This window comes from Scardinius erythrophthalmus (assembly GCF_964197995.2).
Source record: "Scardinius erythrophthalmus genome assembly, chromosome: 3".
Classification (NCBI taxonomy): Eukaryota; Metazoa; Chordata; class Actinopteri; order Cypriniformes; family Leuciscidae; genus Scardinius; species Scardinius erythrophthalmus.
The window spans coordinates 56,058,175-56,084,576 of record NC_138223.1 but is presented as its reverse complement, the minus strand read 5'-3'; the positions used below and the strand labels follow the sequence as shown (position 1 = coordinate 56,084,576).

The 26,402-nt window shown below is 38.6% G+C and overlaps 1 long non-coding RNA gene across 1 annotated transcript; it reads left to right on the top strand.

Annotated features, from left to right (window-relative positions):
- Positions 1 to 2,095: 2,095 nt before the first annotated feature.
- LOC308688295 lies at positions 2,096 to 5,199 on the top strand. The gene is made up of 4 exons (XR_014029863.1): positions 2,096 to 2,232; positions 2,367 to 2,561; positions 4,153 to 4,265; positions 5,000 to 5,199. It is a non-coding gene; the product is annotated as an uncharacterized lncRNA (long non-coding RNA).
- Positions 5,200 to 26,402: the final 21,203 nt, after the last annotated feature.

Below are 26,402 nucleotides of genomic sequence, written 5' to 3'. Positions count from 1 at the left end.
CAGTCTGCGTGTATCCGAGTATGGACGCTTTCGTTTTGTTGGCACTTCAATACTCGCCAAAGAGTAATCGTGATCCATAACCGCTATAACCATACAGTCTATGGCGGAGTCCCAATTCGCATACTATCCGTCCTAAATAGTATGCGAAACTAGAATTAGTACGTCCCAAATCGTAGTATGCCTATGGTAGTATGTTGAAATGAGTATTCCAAAGATACCCGGATGATGTACTATTTCCGGTTAGAATTTGAAACGGCTAATATTGCCCACAACCCATTGCGCGCGGGAGGAGCTTTGTGGTGATGTAAACATGGAAGCCGGTGTGGTGATCCTATTGAGAGCCTAAGTCCCTCCCCTTCCGGTCGACCACCATGGGACCTTGGCTGAGTCCCAATTCGCCTACTTATACTACGACCTAAAAGTATGTACTTTTTTTGTGATGAAAAAGTACATACTTTTGAGTGTGTAGCAAAAAAGTATGCACGTTCTGGGACATACTTCGATGACGTCATGCAACGTGAACTTGAACGTGGTTGCCTAGTTACGCACACCGCGACTGTTAACAAAAGATTTAACATTTCATTCATTCTTATATATCCAATATAATTTTATTTACTATTCCCATCTTTTTTTCCACAATACATTTACAATGTGTTTACCAAATTGAGGAGTGAAGCAGGGCGTCGTCGTAGATCAACCAAACGCAGGTCGTTTGTGAGGCGGCTGGTTCTGACGTTCATGTGCAAATGTGTGTAACGAAAGCTAGCGCTACTTATTTTCTGAGTTAAAATATTTAAAGTTTATAGTATAACTATTGTTTAACGTATTTTATACTTAATCTTATACTTATGTATAATACTTAAAAATACCCCGATGAAAATGAACCATATGCTTTTACTATAGTAAAAGTTTAGTAACCATGTTTCTTTGGTTGGACTGATAAAGTTAACATATGTACAGCCACAGTATTACTACAAATAAGTCAGACAGAAACATCAAAAGAAATACATAAAAAAAAGACACTTGCATGACACTGTACTAGAGCCTTTTTATTTATTGTTTTGTAGCCTGCAATGAGGCGCTCGGTATCTTCATCGGACCCTACAAGATAAACACGGTACTTTTTTGGCACAACATAAACCCATTAATATTACGAGACAATAAAATATAACTTTAATTAGGGTTAAACATTTGAATTCTTACACTTAAAAACTGAGGGCGCATCTCCGTTGCTGCATCCGACTGCCAGGTTTACATCACCATCATCACCGCGAAGCTCCTCCCTCCCGCACGCAATGGGTTGTGGGCAATATTAGCCGTTAGAGTGTGCATTGATCTGCACTTCGAATTCTAACCGGAAATAGTAGACCATCCGGGTATCTTTGGAATACTTATTTCAACATGCTACGATTTGGGACATACTAATTCTAGTTTCGCATACTATTTAGGACGGATAGTATGCGAATTGGGACTCAGCAATGGAAGCCGGTGTGGTGATCCTATTGAGAGCCTAAGTCCCTCCCCTTCCGGTCGACCACCATGGGACCTTGGCTGAGTCCCAATTCGCCTACTTATACTACGACCTAAAAGTATGTACTTTTTTTGTGATGAAAAAGTACATACTTTTGAGTGTGTAGCAAAATAGTATGCACGTTCTGGGACATACTTCGATGACGTCATGCAACGTGAACTTGAACGTGGTTGCCTAGTTACGCACACCGCGACTGTTAACAAAAGATTTAACATTTCATTCATTCTTATATATCCAATATAATTTTATTTACTATTCCCATCTTTTTTTCCACAATACACAAACACAATAAAATACCACAACAGTGCGGTGAGAAGCCTTTGAATTCGCTGAAATCTCCGCGATGAAAGAAAGATGAAAAAGTGCAGATATTCCTAACAAAATTGAAGTGGAAAACATGAGAAACACTTTGTAACAAATAAACTATTAGTTCATGATTAGTTAAAGAAAGTTTGTTATGTTTTCCAATACACAGATTACCTTGATTTACTTTAGTAACAAGTTTTTAAGGACTAGTTTACTTTTTTGAAAATATTTCTTTTTTTTCTGATTCATTCTAACACAGGAAGGAGTAAATTAAAGTTTTACGCTACTGGATGACAATGGTTCTCAACTTTGGTCCTGGACAGTGTACAATAGTACACATTTTGGATGTCTTCCTTATCTGGCACCGGTCTTGGAGTCCCTCTACTAACAAGCTGGTAAGTTGAATAATGATTAGAGACCAGATGTGCAGTGCTGGGGCTACTACAGATCCAGGTACAGATAATTACTTATGTTTTTTTTTTCCAGCTGTCTTCACTTATTTTAATACAGTATGTTTTAATTTCAATAGAGTCTGAGCTGTCTGATGACTGACAATGTTTGAGTGGCAAAAGAAAAGCAAGAAGTCCTCACAGCCAAGTCGAGGAGTTCATGAGAGACACACAACACCTCAACAAACTGCAGTGCATGGAATTGATCCTCTGGAACAAAAACTACCGAAGAAATCATTAGAGAACATCCTAGACTTCACAATTTTCTTGGAATGGTGAGTTTAATGAAGTTCAGTACAGAGGGTATGCGCGTGACGTAGTAGTGGGAAGTTCGGATAATTTTACTGACTTGGATCTTTAAATCTCGTTCATAAAAATGAACAAATCTTTTTTCAAGTCATTTCGTTCATTTCATATTTATTTAAATGTTATGTCAATAGCCAAATTCCCCAAACACATCAAATGTTGATCACATTTAGAATAAGAAAAAAATTGCAATGCAAGGAAGAGGCCAAATTATGAGAAACAGAAACGATTAAAGGTCCTGTTCTTCGTGATCCCATTTTTCAAACTTTAGTTAGTGTGTAATGTTGCTGTTAGAGCATAAATAATACCTGTAAAATGATAAAGCTCAAAGTTCAGTGCCAAGTGAGATATTTTATTTAACAGAAGTCCCCTTTCAAAGTCAACAGTGAACGGCTTGTTTGGACTACTTCCCTCTACTTCCTGCTTTTAATGACGTCACTAGAACAGTTTTTTTGACTAACCTCCGCCCACAGGAATACACAAAAAAAGGGGGCGTGGTCTTGTTGCGCTCCCACGGAGAAGAGGAAGAGTTGCGTTTGTAGAGTGTGTTTGTCGCCATGTCGTCGAGACGCTGATATTTTCTTCCCGGAGTCAAATCACCTTTGTTTGGCCTTCCCAGGGGCGCTGTACTTAGAGATCAATGTGATCATCTATGTTCTTTGGGTCTGATTCCGGCTCAAATTGAATTTAAATTAAAGACATGTTTACAATAACACTGAGAGCATGCATCTCCACGTTATGGTTAGAGGCGTGACCTTTCCGGGCAACGTGCGCTAAGCTGCTGTCGAATCACAACACAGGAACCGCTGCACAATCAGAACTCGTTATGTATTTCTGAAGGAGGGACTTCATAGAGCAAGGAAGTTATCAGCCCGTTTTTAGGACAGTGAAAACAGCGGTATACAGATAAGGAAATTGTGTGAAAAATACAGTTTTTTTTTTTTACACGCGAAACATGAACACATATTATATTGCACACTGTAAACACAATCAAAGCTTCAAAAACACAGGAAAAACGGGACCTTTAATTGATTTATCTGGGTCTTCAGGCTATGCAGTCTGTTAGTTTACCTCAACTCCCAATCTAAGCCGTTAAAACATTAGTAACTCATTTATGGTCCAGCGCTGTCATGTGACAAAAGAATGAAAGACTCAGAAGAATCAGACCCGAAGACTCGAGAGGTGAACTAATCCATTCTCTTTCCGGTACTGACAGCATAGCCTCTATGGGACTGACAGGAAGAATGAAATATGAATATCCATGATCACTGGATCTTTGATAAGTTGTAAGGAACACTATATCGAGTCCAACCTTTAGTTTAAACTGATAATCATTTGTTTTACTCACGTTTTCGCAGTTACCCCTATTAAATCCAGTCATGCAGCAGCTCTTCGGCGGGAAAGTGACGTCAGTGCATACCTTCTATAGGGAAGGAGTGTCTTATTTTGGAAAATTGTTTTGGCTGTGTCTAAGTGCATATGAAATTAGGTTGACACACGTGTGGTATAGTTGAAAACTGGAATTTTTTTTTCTTTTTTCTTTTTTCTTGTCTTTCAAAGATGATCCCGGAGAAATGGCCTGACATCCTGCCATCATCGCCATACCTCACAAATGGAAAAATGGTGTGTCCAACATATGCTGAAATGAAGTGCAGCTTTTTGACATTAAGCCTGTAAGTAAAAGCAACACTATCAAATCAACTTTGATAAATTACACTGCTCTTCGGCTTATGTTCGTCCACTTCTTCTTTTCTTCAATGATTCCGCTTGTTAATGGGATTGTTCATCCAAAATTGCTCGCCCTCATGTCGTTCTAAACCTGTAAGACTTTCTCTCATCTTAGGATCACAAAAGAAGATCTTTTAGATGAAATCTAAGAGATTTCTGTCCCTCCATTGACAATCTACACAAGTACCGCTTTCAAGCCCCAGAAAGGTAGTAAAGACTTCATTAAAGTAATCCAAGTGACTCCAGTGGTTTAATCTTAATTTTAAATTATGTTTAAGGGATAGAATATACTCATGTCACTTCATAAAATTGAGGTTAAACCACTGGAGTAACATGTATTACCTTTATGATGTGTTTGCTACCTTTCTGGGATTAAAAGTGATAGTTGTGTAGCTGTCAATGGAGGGACAGAAATCTGTAAGACTCATCAAAAAGATCTTTATTTGTGTTCCGAAGATGAACAAAAGTCTTACAGGTTTGGAATGACAAGAGGGCGAGTAATTAATGACAGAATTTACATTTTTGGGTGAACTAATCCTTTAACGGCAGGTGTAATGACTAATTAGAGTGACCATAATTTAATTCAATACAGCACTGCTTTGATGTAACTTTTTCATAATTTAACACTGTTGATGTTGTCACAGTGCATGCCCAACTGAACATTATTTATTCTTTTAAGGATGGAGACAAGTGAGAAACAGTGAGACAAGCCCGGATCCACATGGCTTGATGCTTAATTGGGGACGAAGAGAACTCACAAGTTTTTATCATATTCAGTGTGGAAGCAGTTGAACAGAAGACTTTATTTCAAGCAATGGATGTGTTTCAAAAATGTTTTACATCTATGACAAACTACTTCAAGACCTCTGCACCCATTTTGGGAGTTTTTGTAGCATGCAAACTTTAATATATCTAGAGATATATCTGGAGGAGTTCCTGCCTCATTAAGAACTTTGATCATCATCATCATCATTAGGTCCAGTATTCAACATATGTATTTGTAGTTTTATTACTCAAGGTATGTTTACACTAACTCATCAATGCATTCAGTGTACAGTGAAGAACTTTTAATAAAGTTGTGATTAGGATTTATTGTTATTAATTTGTGTATTCTTTCCATATTTGTATAGGTTATTGAATTAAATAGGTTATTAATGTGTAGTTCTTAATTTAGTGTTCATTTTGAATTTTTGTGTGCTGTATGCTGTACAATTGTATGTATGCTATGTGTATTTTTGTGTAGGTTTTGAATGTGTTCTGTTTGTACATATTTGCATAGGTTTTGAATTTATTATGTGTGTTGTATGTACAATTATGTATATTTACATTAAATCCTAGACTCCACAATACATAGTTTGTAATTGAAAAATATATTTGTTGAAACATATGTATTGTTTATACAAATAAACAATCTGTATTTGAAAACAATGTGTATTTTATTTATTAAAATAAGGTCATAAATAAAAATAAATATTTAACTCAACTGTTGGGTTATTTTAACCCAACTGTATTTTAACCCAATGCATTGGGTTAAAATAACCCACAGTTGGGAAGGTGCTATACCAATCCACAGTTGGGTTATTCGTTGGGTTATTTTTAACCCAACATTTTTAAGTGAGTAATATCTCGTTATTTCGACATAATATGTGTGCGTGCAACAAGCAAGAAGTGCATTTGTAAATCCGGTGACGCGTGCATTGATTTTTATTAATAAACTTCTGACAGTGTCGACTCGGCTGCAGAGATGAAGTTGACGATCGCCATCTCCGTAGTGAACGCGCCTATAGAGAGAAATGCACATAATGGATTACATAATCAGAGAGTAGCCTAGCTTTTTTCTTTCGTTTTGAATTATTTCGTTTAAAGACTATTTAAGCTTTGTGTATTTGATGTATTTCTCATGTCTGTGTGAGGCATAGGCTGAGTTTCGTTAAGTTAGGATGAGATGCGCTCCAGTTAACGTGCAATAAGTAAGTGACCGCGCGGACGCCTCCATGATTATATCAACAAGCAATTTGTTGATGAATAAAATTTATTCAAATTAAGATACAATTTATACAAAACGAAATTCACTTTAAAGAAAGGCTTTAAACAGTTGACATTTTCACAAATTTCAGTGTCCACACCTCCATCCCCAGTTTGCAAGGAAAAGAAACAAGCCCTTGAGCCCACTGTCCTTGTGCAAAACGCACACATAGCCTACATAAGATTTGCGGAATTCTATGTATAATAATCATGGATGTACTGTTTGAAGATTGACAGGGAGAGGACCAGCAAACTATTAGGACTGTACTTACAGTTTTTTTTTTTTTTTTTTCATTAAAAGGTTTGAGTACAGTCGGTAAAAAAATCCAAAGTTAGGAACAACACAGCACATCACAGCCAAAAGTGGGTATTGAGGATCAACTCCTGCATATTGTACATTTTAAACACAAGAGTTATTTCAAATAATATCTAAAGAATATTAACAGTTCATTAGCTGTGCGAGAATCACAGTTAATTTTCTTCCTCCAAGCAGAGAAATGTACACTGAACTTATAAAAAAACAACTTGACTACTACCATCCACAGAGTAAATGTAATCCCATGCTGTCTGGTTTAGATTTCGTTCGTGTGAACATCCATACGCAGCACAAAAGTCCGGTATCATCCATAAAATTGAAGTATAGGCGGAGATAGCAGCGTTACCTAGCTACTTCCTATGGCAAGACTCCTGCTCAAAGATGGCGGCGGTTTTGACACATGTTTAGAACCCCAAGGCGACATCTAGTGTTTATATCTATGAGCTCCTGCCCTGTAGCAGCAGGGGTGGTAGCCATGGTAGCGAGGGAGAGTGACAGTCGCCCAGCCAATCATTTCACTCATTCCGACTGGAAATAAGTAGCTGTGTTTATAGAGCTGGTAAGTCCCGCCCATCCGTAAAACCCCAAGTGGACCTCAAGAGTGTAGTAAAATGATGGCAAAATTCAAACGGGACCAGAAGATAATTATTTTCTCACATTCACTTGCATTTTTCGATCTAGAGGTCCAGTGGGGTTAGCGGAAGGGGCGGGACTTACCAGCTCTATTGCGCCCTGAGAGGACTACAGACACTCGATTTTTATACTATCTTTTTCAGAGTACTTACATTTTAATCATGTATTGGTATAAAGAAAGTTTAAACATTTTGGGAAAAAAAAAACTGCCGCACCTGACTTTATTTATTTTTTATCTTATTTTTCCACCACAAGAGTGCGCAGTTTCCAACAATAACAAAGGCGAAGCTTGATGACGCTATGAAGGAGGTGACGATGGGAGATGTCGTTTTTAATGCGTTTTCACCATCTAGCGATGTATCTAAATGGAATTAACAGGCTTGTTTGAGATGCGCCTTGCCTCGCCTGAAATGTATGTGAGAGTTGGCGGCTGCAGTGAGGGGAGGAGTGAAAAAAGTGAGGCAAGAAGGACAGTTCTCTCTTCTCGCAGTGGATCTGACACCTGCGAGATCAAAGATGGATATCGCGGGATAAACGGGATTTACGCTCGTGCACAGTGTTGCTAATGAACTGAATGGAATTTAAGTTCTGTTGCTTTTATATGAAAATAAATATAATGAACAAGACACCCAAATAGCCTACTTATTTAATTCCATTCCAAATACATGTTTATCAATCTTTAATACATATATATATATTTCTTTTCTTTTTAAAAAAATAAAAATTACATTGCATAACCCATAGAGATCGCACTGTTGGAATATTCACACATAACGTATACACATAAAACATGATATCAGAGTTTTAAAATCAAACAAATACATCACGGTTGTTTAAACCAATGAACATTAAGCTGTGTCGTCAGCAAGTCGTTTCCCATGGTGCTTTTGATCAGCGCAGTCAGTGGAGAGCAACTGCGCTCGACTGCAGAATCCGACAGGTGTGCCTTGCACTCGCGAGAGATTTTTGACATACGTCAGCATGACATCAGAGCAAGGCGGATCAGAATTTATGTAGAAACACAGATATCAATAATCAGCCTGTGAATCTCAACAATGGTGACAATAATAAAGCATGTTGCAGTGGCTGCCACCAATCACAACTCATTAATGGCTCCCACCATGCATTGCGGTATGAATAAATTATGATCTGAATTGTCTATGTAATTTACTTTTCCTAATTGAATATTCTGCTCCTCACCATTGTTGAGATGCATAGACTGAATCTTGAGGTCTGTGTGTGCCTGAAAGAAAGACTTTTATATCTTTTTTTTTTTCAAAACAACTTTTAAGTTTCTTTGTATTATATCTAAAATTCTGGATATTTAAGCAAAATCACAGTTATGCTGTAAACAACAACATAAATCTAAGTCAGAAAGAAGGATCTTACTGAGCTCAGTGATCAAGTTCAAATGATGATTGTCATAATATAACCAACACCATCAGATCACTTTTTTGCTTTGTTCATCTGGCAGTTATAACTCAGATACAGCAGCCAAAGAAAATCTAAAGTAAACATATAAGGGTCAAGAGTCCAACTAAAGCAAACACCCATCACCATAATGGTAACTTACAATTTGTGACTTTCTCCTCTAGTTGGTTCACGTAGTGTTTTTGCGCAGCGCGTCTGTGTTACACGTCACCACGTAGGCTCACAATTGGCCGAAGCGGGTCATGTGTGTGATGCGTGATGACGTGCAACACAGACGCACAGCGCAAAAACACTACGAGGCCCAGAGAGAAGGAAATGAAAAGTGGAATAAAGTCGTTATTTTTGTTTGTTTTTGCGCACAAAAGTATTCTCGTCGCTTGATATACTTAGGATTAAGCCACTGTAGTCACTTGGACTATATTAACGATCTCTTTAATGACTTTTCTGGGCCAGCAAGTTTCGGTCCCTCTGAAAGCCTATGGAGGAGTGAGACAACTCTCAGATTTAATCAAAAATATCTTAATTTGTGTTCCGAAAATGAACGAAGGTCTTACGCGGTTGGAACAACATGAGGGTGAGTAATTACTGACAGAATTTTCATTTTTGGGTGAACTAACCCTTTAACTTATTTGCGGGTATCAGGGAGCCGCTATCAAAATGACTCCCGAAACTTTCCCGGGGGTTTGGGGGGTGTTGGGGGAAGTGAGGTATGCCGTAAAGCAGCCGAATTTTGTAGTTCTTTTTGGGCTTGGGTTACTACCCGAACCCAGAAGTTACATAGTGCCAGTAAAAGCGTTACAGACCCCGTCAGGCTATGGCAGACGTGTCATTCAACCTATTGTAAGTCGATGTACCATCACAAGGGTCTTGGAAATATATTATGGAGGTTGAAAAACAACAGGAACAAATCCTTAAAAAAAATGTAACGCACTAGTTTCCCATGTTTTCTGAGTACGCTATATTTAACATATATTTTTCAATATATGAAAAGTGGCAATTCCTAATGTATTCTTCAATATATTGGTTGGGAAACACTGGTCTGAGTTGGCAAGAGTAAATAAGGACTGGAGCTTAACGAAGGGTCAATTGATCAATAATAGGATTTTCTTTATATTTGTATATTAAAAATACAAATCAACACTGCTATGTCAAGTCAAGTCAAGTCAACTTTATTTGTATAGCCCTTTTCACAATATAGATTGTATCAAAGCAGCTTCACAGTATTAAATAAAGTAGTTCATCAGTGTTTGTTTCTGGTGTAAAACATCCACGTTTGGTAATGCAGATCAATAGCACTGTTGAATCGATTAATCAATTTAAGTATCCCCTATGATCCTCAGTTATACTGTAAAAAAAAAAGAAGTAAAAAATAAACAATGACAGTCAGACAAAATTGAAATATCTATGGATGATTTTTTAGTTGCACGACTCCAGAAAGACCACGCCAGAGAACTTCATAAAGCTAAGAAAACTGAGAAGAGGAAGAAGAAGGACCCATCTCTCACAGAACGAGCTGACCTATCAATGCAAACAAATGATGAGGATTCTCAGGCAGATGGAGAGATTGCATTACAGATTACTTAGTGTTGTTAGGGGAGTTATGTTAGCGAATCAGTTTAAATGTCCTAATTGTGAAATAGGAGAGGCTCGAATCATACGAATCATACAATAAATGTCATTGCCATTGCCTTTGCAAAGGAAGTTTGCAGCGCTAGAGGCATGTTGCAAGCTTGCTTTGCAAACACAGTGTTTGTGGTTTCCTTTGCTCTCTCTGAATAGTGCCAGTGGAACAACAGGTATTAAGGCCATGTCTGCTTAGTTGACCTTTTAACATGATTTAAGAAGTAATGAAGAGGCCGCCTCACTAACTGTGAGAAGCGGGCTGTGGTTTTAACACCTGCAGGTGAAGAAATGGTCAAAATGTCTATTAAGCTTGTTAGCGTTGGTGGCACATATGAGATATACACATATGTTTATTGCAAAATAGCCTTGGAACAGTGGAATATTCCAGGCCAGTTATTTTACCTTTTTGAAGAATTGTTTCATTGTAAGAGACAGCCCTAAACGCTTAAGACGGCCCCAATCAAACCATGTAAAAGGTTTTGTTTCCCGTTGTTCGGGACCGCACTTCGAGGTGAAGACCTATACGTATTCGTTTTTCCTTTTTGAATTTATTGTCTTTGTATTATTCTGAAACCTTTTTAAGTCAAACGAAACCAATTCTTGGTGATTCGAAAAACTTTTAAAACAAGTCTCAGAGTGTTTTTTTCCTAGAAGTATCTTTACTATGTTGTAGTTTGGATATTAATACCACTGTAAAAAAGAATACATTGATTTTATTGATATCTAATTAATAAAAATGAGGCAACAGATTACAAGCAATATTATTAATTAAATTTAACAAATTAGAATTGAGTAATAATTAATCAAATGAATTCCTTAAAAGTTAACCATTTAAAATGAGTAAAATTTACAAAATATCTTTTATTGCCAACATTGAAGACACCTGGTGTTAACAAGCAGAATCACTGAAGGAGAAAACCATAATTAAAGTCACCATTGTGGAGATCAGTGTGTGTTTTAGTTGGGCTCTTGACCTTAAATCATTTACTTTAAGTTTTGTTTGGATGCTGTACATGAGTTATAACAGCCAGATGAACAAAGAGAAAAGGTGATCTGATGGTGTTGGTTGTGTTTTAACATAATCATTAATTCAACATCATTTGACCTGAATCACGGAACCTCATATAGAGTCCAATTTATGTTTATGTCCAATTTCAATGATTGTTAAAGTCTTCTAACTGATTGTTATAATATTGCTGGACCTCACGCTGCAGTAACACAGGGTTTGTGATGAGAATATATTAATGGTACAACACAATTGTGAGATTCAAATTATCTCAGTGAAACAGGTTATTTCATGATGATTATAAAACCATCAACAGGTAACCATCATCACCTGATCTCAGTTCACTTTAGCTTTCTTTGCTGCTGCAAATGTGTTTGACACACACACTGTCACAACAGCCAAAGAAGACAATAGATATAATAAGAGTCAAGAGCCCCTAATGGAAACACTATTCACTGTAATGGTGACTTTAAATGAAACACATTAGCCTATAGTTAAACCTCTGTTAATTCTCAATAAAAACGTTTGTAGACGTCTGACAGAAATAAAGTCAGTCTGGTTAGTAATAAGTGAAGCTGGTAATGCTGTTTGTGGAGTTGTTTAATCCTCCAGTTCTGGTTTATTTCTTTGCTCTTGGCTGAGATGTGGCATTGCTATGGCCTGCTTGTGGCCCAGATCTGGCAAACAGGAGTGGCCCACCCAAGTGCCGTAAGTCCACGCTGCATGTGGGCCAGATCATCTTTCCATGTGTGCCAGATGTGGGCCGGATCTGGGCCGACACAATGTTGCTATGTGGGTCACGTCTTTGGATTCCGTCGTTATCGTTTGAGAGAACAACCAGCGCTGTAACGTTATTTCAGTTGTTTTTCTCTGTGAAAATGCACTAATGGATGTCTGACATTTTCGTTGCTTTTTGGGGTTTTCAAATTTAAAACGTCAATAAAGGCTCGCTCGTTCTGCTCTCACGGAACAGATAGATTATAATATGCTTATGTACCGTCAGATGAAATCATGCAGGCGTCAGCGCTTTCTCCGTCCGTGCTATAAATGCACATCCATGAATGAGAGCGGATTTTCTAGCGCATTTACTTGCACTTCAAAGGCAATATATCTATGGTTTAACGGTTAAACCATAACCCATTTGAGAGGCGGCCAAAATCAGAATTTAAAATGGACTGAATAAGCTCTCTACGAACTTGAGCGATGCCACGCTGACGGACCATGAAAGAGTGACGGACACACAAACACTCTCGAAGTAATACACAGTCTCAGTAGCCATATTTTAACTATTATAATATTTCGAAGGGCAAAAACAGGAACGTTTAAATGGCTTTACATCCTCAGCTAACTCGATCACGTCGAGCTAGGTGATTTCAGATAGCCAGGCTCCTCAGCTCACGCCCCGCCTGTTTGCCTATTTTCTGTTATCCGGGAGTGACGCAAGGCCAAGATGGCGACGGACGGCTCCGCCCACTTTAGGCTTCAAAAAAGCTCTTCAGAAACCTACGGGTGACGTCACGGACACTACGTCCATATCTTTTCAGTGTTTTCAACCACATAATGTTTATTTTAGGTTTTAGATATACAAGCAGTGGTGTAGTCTACGTGATACGCAGGTATACGCCACTAGAAAAGGCCAAGGAATTGCGTATACCCACTTAAAAAAGCGTGAGGATACGTAACAACTTCGTTTTGTGTCAGAACTTTCACTTGTATTCATAAATTCACCCCGTCTGTGTTTGCGAATCGAATCGCGGAATCCAATCACAAATGGAACTTGCTATAAAGCAGAACGTCACGGAATATGGCTATTTTTGAACGAATAAATCAAAAGTAGGGCTGAAATCTCGATATGGACTAGTGTCTATGAATATTAAAGCTAAAAGAGACTGCAATTGTTCTACACGTCTCTGGGAATGAGCGCTCAATGTGTGCTCCACACTACACTACACTACACACACACACACACACACACACACACACACACACACACACACACACACACACACACACACACACACACACACACAGAGAAGCACGAGTGACTCACGCTCGTGGTGTTTTCAGCGTTTCACTGTATTGAGACATGAATGATGTAGGCTACAGCTACCGATGTGCATTTCATCGCAGAGCTGCTATGAGAGTCACTTGACGAGAATTTCACCATTTCATTTGATAAAACTATCGTCATTCATTCGTTTCATATACACACAGAAACTGTTATGTCTTTACGACAACCTGTCAAAATAAAAGTTCGGTATAACTTGAAGAAATTATAACAGAAATATATTACTACTGCACAGTAGAGTATACTTCAGGCCTAATAATAATAATAATAATAATAAGTTTATTAAAACACACAGAAACTCAAATGTCTACAACCCACCAAAATAAAAGTTCGGTCTAACTCAAATTAATTAGAAAGAAATTGCACAGTAAAATGTATTTTAAAATAACACTTTTTTTTTCAAAAACACCATTTCTAAAAGTCAATTTGTATTTGTGCCTATAATGTTTAAAACATTTTTTTTTTAAATTGTCAGCTGATAAAACCTGTGCTTCAGGGACCATATTCATATAACATCTAAGGCTAAAGGTAGCTCTTAACTGACTGAGTTAGATGGTGATTAACACTAAACAGTAGAAAATCAGTCCAGCCTCCCCAGCTGTAAATGTCATTGGCTGTTAAAGTCTTTTGTTTCTTATAATAAATTGACATGTTGATAACACTTGGGCCACATTTACACATAGCCGGGTATTTAGAGAAACGAATATTTCTCCCCCTCCGTTTTTAAAAAAAGTTGTCGTTTACATCAACCCGCATAAATACAATGGGCGGCACTGTAGGGAGAAGGATAAAGCCATGCAAGCCAATCAGAATCCTCAAAATCGACAACAACGAATAGCACGAGCGACTTCCTGTTCCTTTCAAAACAACAGACATGGTGCAAGGTTCGTTCGTGTGGACAGACAGCGAAGCAAATGCAAACAGGCCAAAAGCGTTTGCACAAAAGTAAAAATGAGTACCACTTTAACAGCATCCATGATCAAATAGTAGCCAAACAAACTCTAAACATAGGGCGCTCACATGACATAAGCATTTTCTGGCGCATAATGTGACGTTTGAGAACCTAAAACCCCGTTTCTCCCAGTTGACACGGCAACACATAACCGGCGTTTTCAGAAATCTCCACTTTGGCCGGAGTTTTTAGAAATAATCGTTTTCTGGGATAAAACCGGCGTTTTCGTGTAAATGACAGGCCAAAACGCAGCGAAATATCTGCGTTTTCCCATCGTGTAAACGGGGCCTTAGTATTTCATAATGCTGTCAATTACATGTCCATGCATACTGTATGCTTAGTGAGTGTGGTGGTGCTTATGGGGTGACGCTCTGGGATGGGTGAGTATGCGGCGTGCGGGGGGGGGGGGGGGGTATTAGAGTATACTCACTACGAAAAACTAGACTACACCACTGTATAAAAGTACTAAAAAACAATACATTTAGAGTTTGTAAAATACACACTGATGTCAAAGGAAAAGGCAATAGTAATCCTTTCCACTATAATTAGACACATTTTATTCATATCAGATGCACATTGTGTAAGTAACTTTAAAGTTTACTCTATTCTTCTCCAAGTTCACCAGCCACTTACTTTTATGTATTTCGGGAGAAGCGGATGAATTCACGTGTTGTAAATCCAACAGATCCGATTCTCTGAACTGCGTAGTGTCAAGTCAAGTCATCTTCATTTATATAGCGCTTTTAACAATGATTGTTTCAAAGCAGCTTCACAGAGATAAACGTATAATTTAAGGTAACAGAGATTGTTTTGGCTTCATAGCAGAGTTAAGTTATTTTCCATCTAAAGTTAGTTTTAATTGATTTGCTTCCGTCGCAACGATCATTTGTTATTAAATAAGGGGCCGCTAAGACGACACCATTCTCTCTACACAGACTTTAAACGCGAACCTGTGAGAAACGCTGATGGCGTTCACATGCGCATTTAGAATGGGTTCTATAGTTATGTGCGTTTGAATATACGCAGGTTTGGAATTCCCTACAAGCCAAGCCTAAACAAAGTACTTGTCTTTCCTTATAAATTTTGATAAAGACTTTTATTTTATTTTGTTGCAGTGGCACAAACTAAGATGGCGGCGCCCATCGCGCATACAGCTCAACTAACGCGATCGTTATAAAGGTGTTTAAACAACAAAACACTTCCACTTGCATATATTTGACAATCGGAATATCAGATATTTCATGCCATATCTAACAAATTTGTGAATATTTTGAATAAAAAAGGAAAATTACATAAAAGCAGATCATCATTCATTCAGCTCTGTTGCTGCTGCGATGTCAAGTCAAGTCAAGTCAACTTTATTTATATAGCGCTTTTCACAATACAGATTGTATCAAAGCAGCTTCACAGTATTAAATAAAATAGTACATCAGTGTTTGTTTCTGGTGTAAAACATCCACGTTTGGTAATGCAGATCAATAGCACTGGTGAATCGATTAATCAATTTAAGTATCCCCATGTGTCACGTGACAAGCAATGACGCATTACCATGAAAACCATAAAGTGGCACATTCTAAATAACGGTCGCCTTGAAAAACTCACGGTCAGCCAGAATATTTTAAACGTACGTGTGAAAGGGTTAAAAAAAATCCGCTCCTCGCTCCTGGCAAAATCACGCAACTCCGCTCCTCACTCCGCTCCCACTCCGCACTGCTCACATACTCTGTTTCACATACATAGAGCATCACAGTCCCGCCCACAGCCCGAGAGCGCTTAGGTGCCGGAAGTAAATTTCCCATTAATTTCTCCCATTGACGTTTTCGAAAACCCGTATCTAAAGAGTTTTAGAGCATGTCTGAGGATAACCAGCTACGGCTGAACTCATAGGCATACAACATATCATTTCGAGTGAAAAAACGGCGAGGAAATCCAAAAAAAGTCAAAGGTACAAGACTGTAAATATTTTCATTTCCGAGCGAAGGAACTACTCATCCCATAAACCACCGCGCCTCACTGAAGTCGACTGAAGCCACAACCGCGAAAGAGCCTTTAGAGCGACTTTAAAATCTGACGACAGCCACGCAAACTTTTTCTTGTGCCGTTTATAGCAGTTCTTTCAGTAGTAATTGTGTGAATAGACTGGAAAGCATGGCTGGCGGTCCGCGGCTCACGGGTGCAGATCTGGCGGTCCGCGCGGCGTGCTGCTCATCAGTTTCAGCGGCCCACGGGCAGGTTGCTGACAAATGCCTCAACAATTTCCCACTTGTGGTCCATGCTCATTTTATTCATGAAGTTATAGTTCATCCTTAATTTTAATAACATTTAATGTATTTTCTTAATAACAACAAGTGAAAATTAAAAAGTGAAGGTCAGCAAACCAGAAAGTGCATCATATTCAGTTTATTAACTTGCCATGAATTATTACACAAATGTTCAGTAAATGCATGAAGAGCTCTCTGTGGCTCTGGGTATGCCTAAGCTAAATATTGTTTTGACAGTGGCATCATAAAATGCTTGATATGACTCATACCATATATGAAGACTCCTTGGTTCAAATGTCACATCAGTGATACCGTGCAAAAAAAATGCAACAGTTTTTTTATATATATATTTATCTTGAGTCTTCACGAACTTTCGCGGGGTTTACACGAGCTCCACCAATCAGATGCATCACTGTGGAATTGTTTAGGATTGTGGGTAATAACGTACTTCTCCAAGACATCGCGAATAAAAGGCATTTATCTCAAAACAAGGAGCATATACAATCGCTTAGTACTGCCGTAGCTGGTTTTAAGTCTACCATGTATGGTTACGTTTTTATGGCTTATACCCCAACCGTCAATGGAGAAATTTTATTGAATTTTTACTTCCGGCACCGGCTGTGGGCGGGACTGTGATGCTCTATAGCTTTGGGCAGATGCATGTTATGCTAAGTTTATTTGTGTGAGTGCAGTGGGTTGGCTGCAGGTGCTCAGTGCTCTCTTGTAGGGTCGTCGATATGTAAATCACTGTCTGACTGCACAAGATAAAGACTGGTGAAGATCTGAGAATGTTTCCAAACCAGCGCACCACAGTTGCAACTAATCAACTAGCTGGTCAAGCAATGGATTCTACAAACAACCAAGACTCTTGTGAGAGGTGCATGAAGAACAATTGTGAATGTCAGAAATCAGACTCTTCGTGCTGTAGTGCTGAGGCCTGGGAAAACTGCTGCTGTGGATGTTGTTGGAACTTTTGCTGCGGCTGTATTGCATCATCTCCAGATTGTTGTGGTGACCTTTTTTCGATTGGTATTCAAAACTGTACTCTGCTGTGAGTGTTTGCAGGATATTGCCTAGGTGAGAAATGTTTGCTAACATGTGGTCTAGTCACAATCTACTGAAACATGTCATACTAACACTTACTACTGTCCATGGAGAAGAGTTGAAAACTAATAGGAGAAAAATATGAAAAAAGTGCTTAATGTATTTTAATCTTTCAGTAAATATAAACATCCTTAGAACTCATTTACCTTCCTATTAGATGATTTGTCTTGTTTTCAGAAAAAAAAAATCTTGAATTTTGTTTTTCACCTCATTGGCATAAACATTATTACATGTCGGATCTAAACATGAAAAAATGCTGATTTAGTAAATTAACCATTTTTTTTTAAACTTAAAGTATTAAAGTGAGTATAAGGATGTTTAGATTATTATTATTTTTAGAAAACAAGACAACAATTTATAATGTCAATAATACACTATATATATATATTTATATTTATTTATTTATTTATTTATTTTTATTTTTTTTTTTTTGCTTAATGTGTCCAGAGTAAATTGATCTGTGGAGACGCTGTCACTCGACCCAGGATGTGTTTCAGCTCCAGTGAAGAACATGATCAACACAAGCACAACAGCACTGCAAACCACAATCAACATCAGCATCTTTATCATCATCATCATAATCTTTATCCTCATTATGGGTGTTAAATCTGTACATACAAATACAGTTTCTGCCAAAGATCCAAAGACAATTCATAACAAATCCAGTGAGAAATAAATGTCTTCTACTTTTTCTCACCTTTGGGTGGATATTTCATTAAACAAACATAGTATGTTTCTTGTTTAGTTATATTATGTTTTTGTTTAGTTTGATTATGTAAGAATATGAATGTCTGCTAAACTGATGAGCTGTTTTCTGTAGTTTATAATTAATAAATAAAATGTAAAATATAAAAAATATAAAATAAAATTTCCGCTCTCCAGGACAACAATGATATTAAGAGACAGTTTATTATATATGTTGTGGTCAAATGCTGGACAGATGCTGATCAACTTCTGTAAACATTTATTTGGTGTTGATTATATAATTTTGCATATAAGTCTTAAGTGTCTTATTAAACAGTTCTAGTAAAGAATTTAAGGTTATTTAATTGTTTGACTCTCCTGTGTTGTATAAGTTTGCAGAAATAACAGTATGCATGTGAGCAGAGATAAAGAGAAAATCACAGAATTACACACACACACATGCATTTTTTTTTTATTACAGAGAAAGTGCAGTAAAATTAAACAATGATTCTACAATTTTTTATAGAACTGCTAAATTGCCTTAAAAATACAGACATTCAGACCACTGAAAAACCAGACCCTCTTCCTTAAATAAAGGTAAATGTCATGAAGTTTAACCTGAGATGTCAACAAATATACATAAATGGAAGAAAAGAGAAACACAAGAACAGGCCAAAAGATGATGATTGTGACCATTAATAAATAACCAACATCCCCATGTTAACATTTATAAAAAAAAAACAAAAAACAAAAAAAAAAAAAAAAACAATTGCCATAAGAAATGTCTCTCAAAAGACATGGTTAGAGAAGCAATCAAAACTCATAAAAAAGTCAAGGGTCAAGAGCCCAACTAAAAAGCAAACACTGATCACCATCGTGGAGACTACAAACCAAGCAATAAAGCAACATCTAGATAATTCTCAAAATAAACTTATAAAGTCAATCTGGTTAGTAATAAGTGAAGCTGGTAATGCTGTTTGTGGAGTTGTTCAATCCTCTGAGAATCTTTTATCTTCAGTTGATTTAATTTAAAGCTGTGGCTAGTCAGTTGTAGTTCTTGTGTCTCGTCTCTTCTCTTTTTTTCTATCTTAACGTTACTTCCAGGGTTTGGCTACTAAATGTTTAAGTTACCGGCCATTCAGACCCAGCTAACAGAGTTTTGTTACAAGATTGTTCTCCAAATATTCAGTGTTGGTTCTGGGAACGTAAAAAATGTCCAGATTTCTTGACGTTAGAGGAACTTGTTTTAAAAGGTATGATGTTCCTCAAACATTCTTTACTTAATTTTGATTAACAGTTCAACATTCTAGGAACGTTGATTTGTAACATTCCGAGAACATGAAAATGTCCAGTTTCCTGAATGTTAATAGAATGTTATTTGAAGGTTAGTGTGATGTTCCTGAAACATCCTTTCAATCATTCAAACACTTTGAACAAGCGCTGAAAGAGAGAGAAATAAGAACACAAACTACAACTTTCTTCAGACACACTCTTAGGTTAAATCAACTGAAGAGAAAAGAAGACATTAAATCTGTGAAGATCTCAGCAGAGGAGGATTAAACAACTCCACAAACAGCATTACCAGCTTCACTTATTACTAACCAGACTGACTTTATTTCTGTCAGACATCTACAAAAGTTCTTATTGAGAATTAACAGAGGTTTAGATGTTGATGAATGATTGTTTTGTTTGACGGGTAACTTTTTAAAACCAGAAACGTGTGACGGGGCGGTTGGAGTCGTCTGGGAAAAGTGGGTCAGAAAGGGATTTAGTCGGCGAGTTTCTGAAAAGCATGTAGGCTGAGAGAGTTTTGTACGGTTAGTTTATTGAAAATGTATATGAAATGGCCTTTCCTGGTTTGATCTGTCTTACTTTGCTTTATGAAATAAGAGATGGTTTCATTGTCTAACACTGATAGATCTGTGATTGTGGGGTGGGCTGTTAAATCTATGAGGCTGTTAGGCTGTTAAATCATTCTTTACCCCACAGTAAAGCTGCTACCACTAAAGGATAAAACTCAGACAGCGCTGAGGATGTTAGTGACTGCGGTGAGTCTTACAGCTTGGCGGGCCATGTAAATGCGAACCAATGACCTTGGTAGACTCCTCCAAAACCCATGGAGGGAGCTGCGTTGGTGAACAATTGGATATCCACGGGGAGAGAAATCAGATTATTAAAGAAAAAGGACAGGCCATTATCTATAAACTGAGCTTGTTGTAGTTAGGGAGATTTGGTCCTCTAGCGCGTGAACTGATGACGTGAGGAAGAGGAGATGTGAGATGAAAGAGCGGCCTTGCGGGATGATGCCCAAGTTTAAGTGACCGAGCAGAGATAGTAGCTCGGTTTAGAACAATTTGAATTTTCTAGGAGGGTGGCTGCGACCAGAATAATCCTGTCGATTTTTTCCTTGGGCAGTGAGGCCTGGAAGTTAACTGTGTCCAATTTAATGCCCAGAAATTTGATGGATGTGACTGGTTTTGGTTTTGCCTTTGGGCAATTGGAATCCCAAGTTCAGTGAAGACTTTTTTGACTGTGAGACGATGCAAGGCTGGGATGGAGTCAGGAGATGAGATGATTAGGAAATCATCTAACAGGTGGATTAAGTAGGGAATTGAATAGTTATTAGAAAGAATCCAACAAATGGTTTCTGATAGCATGTCAAAAATCTTGGGGCCAAAAGTTAAACGGACGGCAAAGTAAAAAATTTCTTGCCAGCGTACGCCGAACAAATGCCATGAATCTGGTTGGATGGGCATCACTTTAAATGCAGAGGTGATGTCGACTTTAGCGAGCCAAGCGCCGTGACCCACGTATTTAATCAAAGTTATAGCTTGGTCAGTGGTGTGGTAATGAAGAGAAAATTGTTCAAGCGAGATAAGGCTGTTTATGCTTGGAAACGGGGAATTGTGCAGGGCTGAGAGATCGATTATTATGCTTTTTTTTGCCTGAAAATGTCCTGGTAGCCACTCCAATGGGGCTGATGCGGAAACACTCGAAAGGGGGAATGTTAAAAGGACTGATCATAAAGCCTGATTGGATTTATTTTTTAATTAGAATGTCGACTGTGTCAGGTTCAGCGAGAGCGGACTGGAGATATTCACTTATGATACTTTGAGTGGGGAAGCTTTCAACGCCGGATTTGAAGCCGTGCTCGAGACCAGACAGTAAATAGTCACTAAAGTTAGTGTTAGGGTGGTGAGACAATTCAGTTGACAGATGAGAAATATTCACAGGAGTCAACAGGTAATTTTTTATTATCTTTATTTATGGATCTTTTAACAGGGCATATAGTGCGGTCGCGAGCGCCACCACAATAGCTGCAAATGTGTAAGTAACGGCAGCATTGCCGTGAGCATCGTCCTGAGTTGAAGTTATTGCAACCTTGACTGATGGAAGAGAAGTTTCTTCTTTTGGAATCTATGGCTGAGTCATTGAAATTTATGTTTGCTGTCCACGGGACGTAACTGGTTGATTTTCCTGTTGCTGAATCTTGGCAGGGAGGATCTGGAGGGTTAATCAAAGGACAAGCTGTGATGGAATGAGAAACGGATCTGTACACAGCGCAGGATATGTTACGGCAGCCTAGGAACACTCTATTGTGTAGTTCTGTGTCTAAGAGCACTGGTTCCACTGGGCTATGCGGACGGCGCATTTCGCTGAGAATAATTTGTGGTAAGTATAGAAGTGGGTTCCTCCGTATGATAACGAGAGCTCTGCGATTATCGTGAGATAGTCGTTTAATTCTCGTCTCCTGTGGGGAAGTGCGGCGCAATTTATTTTACTATACCGACTGAAAGCAATAACAAATTCAGAAAACGAAAGAATGCGGGAAGAATTATGAACTGGATTTTTGAGGGTGACTGCAAAATCGCTGCAGTCGCTGCAATCGCTGCACCGTTGGCGCTGATAGGGCGAAGAAAGCTGCGGTCTATAGCTTGCGGAGCGGAGAGAAGAGTAGGGCCTGGTGGCGGCGGCAGAATCTGCGCTCGCAGAAGACTAGGACCTGCGAGATAGGGAGAAGGTGCCTTCTGGATTCGTGAGTTTGGGGCCTTGTGATTACTTGCCTTTTTTGCTGAATTTGAAGGTGGAGTGGATCTTGGAGAAAGGAAAGCTGTTTGGAGTGAAACTTTTACAGGTTGTACAGTTGTGCTTTATTCATTCTCCTAGAAAAATTAACATCAGCGCTGATTAGCGCTTGTCTCAACCCCAACGCTGTCCATTTTTCTATTGCAGGAATGGTGGGTTGTGCTGAGGTGTAGGAGGATGCTGGAGATGGTGGTGGAAGTCTTTATGGTGGAGCCGTGGCGCCTCAGGGTATGGGAAGCGGCTCGGCTAGGCCGGCAGCCACACAGTGTTGCTGGAGGTTCAGTTGCAGTGTCCCGTTGAGCATTGGAGCTCGTTGCAGTGTTAGGATGCTGCGATGGATCCTGGGCAACGAGGGAGTCGGCACCAGACGGGAAGAGTTCAATCTCTGAAAATAACAATGTCTTTCTGTCTCTCCAAATGCTTTTGAATCTTCGCTATTTCTTCAATGCAAATGAACAAGCGCGCCATTATTTGTTGTGTAGTGACGTGTGTTTTCAAGTTAGCCAGATATGCGCAGATTCTGCGCTATACGATGTAATTAAAATATCATGATAACTCATGAGTTGAGTATTTGCGCAGATTTGTCTAACACGAACTTCCCCAGCAAAGTGAGTAAACGCAGAAATGAACACTCCAAATTGTCTTGTGATTCGACAACCTTACCCGCCACCGTTGCTTTTTACCAGCATTTGGCTGGTGTTAATTTCAATCCCTGATTACTTCAGTTGATGGTCTTTGACTGTTTTGTCCATTAAATGTAAACATTTGGCATCCTGTGCTGCCATGCATTTTACCGTTTTGTTTTTGTTGTTGTTTTTTGACTGTGTGATTCTGGTTGTGGACAGCAGGTGTGATAACAAAGGGTCGTCATCACTTGATTAATCATTTCATTATCTCATTGCATGTATAAAAAGTTCATTGCACTTAAATGATCTGTTGGGATTTAAAGTGTTTCTGTTATCTGTGTTTTGTGGGCCACCTTTATATTGAGGAGTCTGTGTTTAGGTTGAGGAGAAGACGACGAACGCATTGATAATGTGCTGCATTTTGCATTATTTCAAGATCAAGATCATTGTAGTTGTCAATACAGTGATTAATTCATACATGTGTGCTATTGCTAATGGTTGGGTTGAGGTAATAAAGGTAAGTTGATGTTCAAATAGTTAAATTTGGATATGGGTTTGTAGTTTAAATTTATAACCAGTAGGGTTCCTTATTTGTGGGCTCAAATGAAATAAATTGACAGTATTAATACAGTAAAATAATATAAATAACATAACATAAATATACAATGTCATTTATTTATTTTTTTACAGAAAAAAATGCACTATGATTTTACAATAATTTCACTTTCTTTAGGAGTGTGAAATTTCATAAAATGCATTCATTTACACCAAATGTTAAATTTTTCCAGTTATTTAAGTGTTACTGAAAACAGTTATTTTTACCTTAAAAAAAGGCAATTATTATTATTTTTATGTGCAAAAATATAATTTTAACGTGAGATGTCCATAACATGTATATACATGAATATAATAGAGTGATGATTGAGTATATTCTAAATAAACAAATATATATATATATACACTGGGGAGAACAAGTACTTGATACACTGCCAATTTTGCAGGTTTTCCTACTTACAAAGCATGTAGAGGTCTGTAATTTTTATCATAGGAACACTTCAACTGTGAGAGATGGAATCTAAAACAAAATCCAGAAAATCACATTGTATGATTTTTAAATAATTAGCATTTTATTGTATGACATAAGTATTTGATCACCTACCAACCAGTAAGAATTCCGGCTCTCACAGACCTGTTCGTTTTTCTTTAAGAAGCCCTCCTGTTCTCCACTCATTACTTGAATTAACTGCAGTGATCATGAGGTCTCATTAACTCAATGATCATGAGGAAGGTGAGGGATCAGCCCAGAACTACACGGCAGGACCTGTTCAATGACCTGAAGGGAGCTGGGACCACAGTCTCAAAGAAAACCATTAGTAACACACTACACTGTCAAGAATGGAGGTGGAAACCTCATTCTTTGGGGATGCTTTTCTGCAAAGGGGACAGGACGACTGCACCGTATTGAGGGGAGTATGGATGGGGCCATGTATCCCAAGATCTTGGCCAACAACCTCCTTCCCTCAGTAAGAGCATTGAAGATGGGTTGTGGCTGGGTCTTCCAGCATGACACCGACCCGAAACACACAGCCAGGGCAACTAAGGAGTGGCTCCGTAAGAAGCATCTCAAGGTCCTGGAGTGGCCTAGCCAGTCTCCAGACCTGAACCCGATAGAAAATCTTTGGAGGGAGCTGAAAGTCTGTATTGCCCAGCGACAACCCCCGAAACCTGAAGGATCTGGAGAAGGTCTGTATGGAGGAGTGGGCCAAAATCCCTGCTGCAGTGTGTGCAAACCTGGTCAGGAACTACAGGAAACGTATGATCTCTGTAATTGCAAACAAAAGTTTCTGTACCAAATATTAAGTTCTGCTTTTCTGATGTATAAAATTCTTATGTCATGCAATAAAATGCAAATTAATTATTTAAAAATCATGACCCCTTTCGCCTTCAGAACTGCCTTAATTCTACGTGGCATTGATTCAACAAGGTGCTCTAAGCATTCTTTAGAAAGGTTGGCCCATATTGATAGGATAGCATCTTGCAGTTGATGGAGATTTGTGGGATGCACATCCAGGGCACGAAACTCCCGTTCCACCACATCCCAAAGATGCTCTATTGGGTTGAGATCTGGTGACTGTGGGGGCCATTTTAGTACAGTGAACTCATTGTCATGTTCAAGAAACCAATTTGAAATGATTCAAGCTTTGTGACATGGTGCATTATCCTGCTGGAAGTAGCCATCAGAGGATGGGTACATGGTGGTTATAAAGGGATGGACATGGTCAGAAACAATGCTCAGGTAGGCCGTGGCATTTAAACGATGCCCAATTGGCACTAAGGGGCCTAAAGTGTGCCAAGAAAACATCCCCCACACCATTACACCACCACCAGCCTGCACAGTGGTAACAAGGCATGATGGATCCATGTTCTCATTCTGTTTACGGCAAATTCTGACTCTACCATCTGAATGTCTCAACAGAAATCGAGACTCATCAGACCAGGCAACATTTTTCCAGTCTTCAACGGTCCAATTTGAGCTCATGCAAATTGTAGCCTCTTTTTCCTATTTGTAATGGAGATGAGTGGTACCCGGTGGGGTCTTCTGCTGTTGTAGCCCATTCGCCTCAAGGTTGTGCGTGTTGTGGCTTCACAAATGCTTTGCTGCATACCTCGGTTGTAACAAGTGGTTATTTCAGTCAAAGTTGCTCTTCTATCAGCTTGAATCAGTCGGCCCATTCTCCTCTGACCTCTAGCATCAACAAGGCATTTTCGCCCACAGGACTGCCGCATACTGGATATTTTTCCCTTTTCACACCATTCTTTGTAAACCCTAGAAATGGTTGTGCGTGAAAATCCCAGTAACTGAGCAGATTGTGAAATACTCAGACCGGCCCGTCTGGCACCAATATCCATGCCACGCTCAAAATTGCTTAAATCACCTTTCTTTCCCATTCTGACATTCAGTTTGGAGTTCAGGAGATTGTCTTGACCAGGACCACACCCCTAAATGCATTGAAGCAACTGCCATGTGATTGGTTGATTAGATAATTGCATTAATGAGAAATTGAACAGGTGTTCCTAATAATCCTTTAGGTGCAGACTGATCTCATGATATGGCGTATGTATGACACGCCAATTCGTATTTCCATTTTTGGTGTGCTATCAACACGCATAATCACTTTTCAGCGTGTTTATCAATGCTGTTGACTTAACGTTAAATTACTGTATATATAAATATATATGACCTACCCCAACCCCGTCCCTTAACCT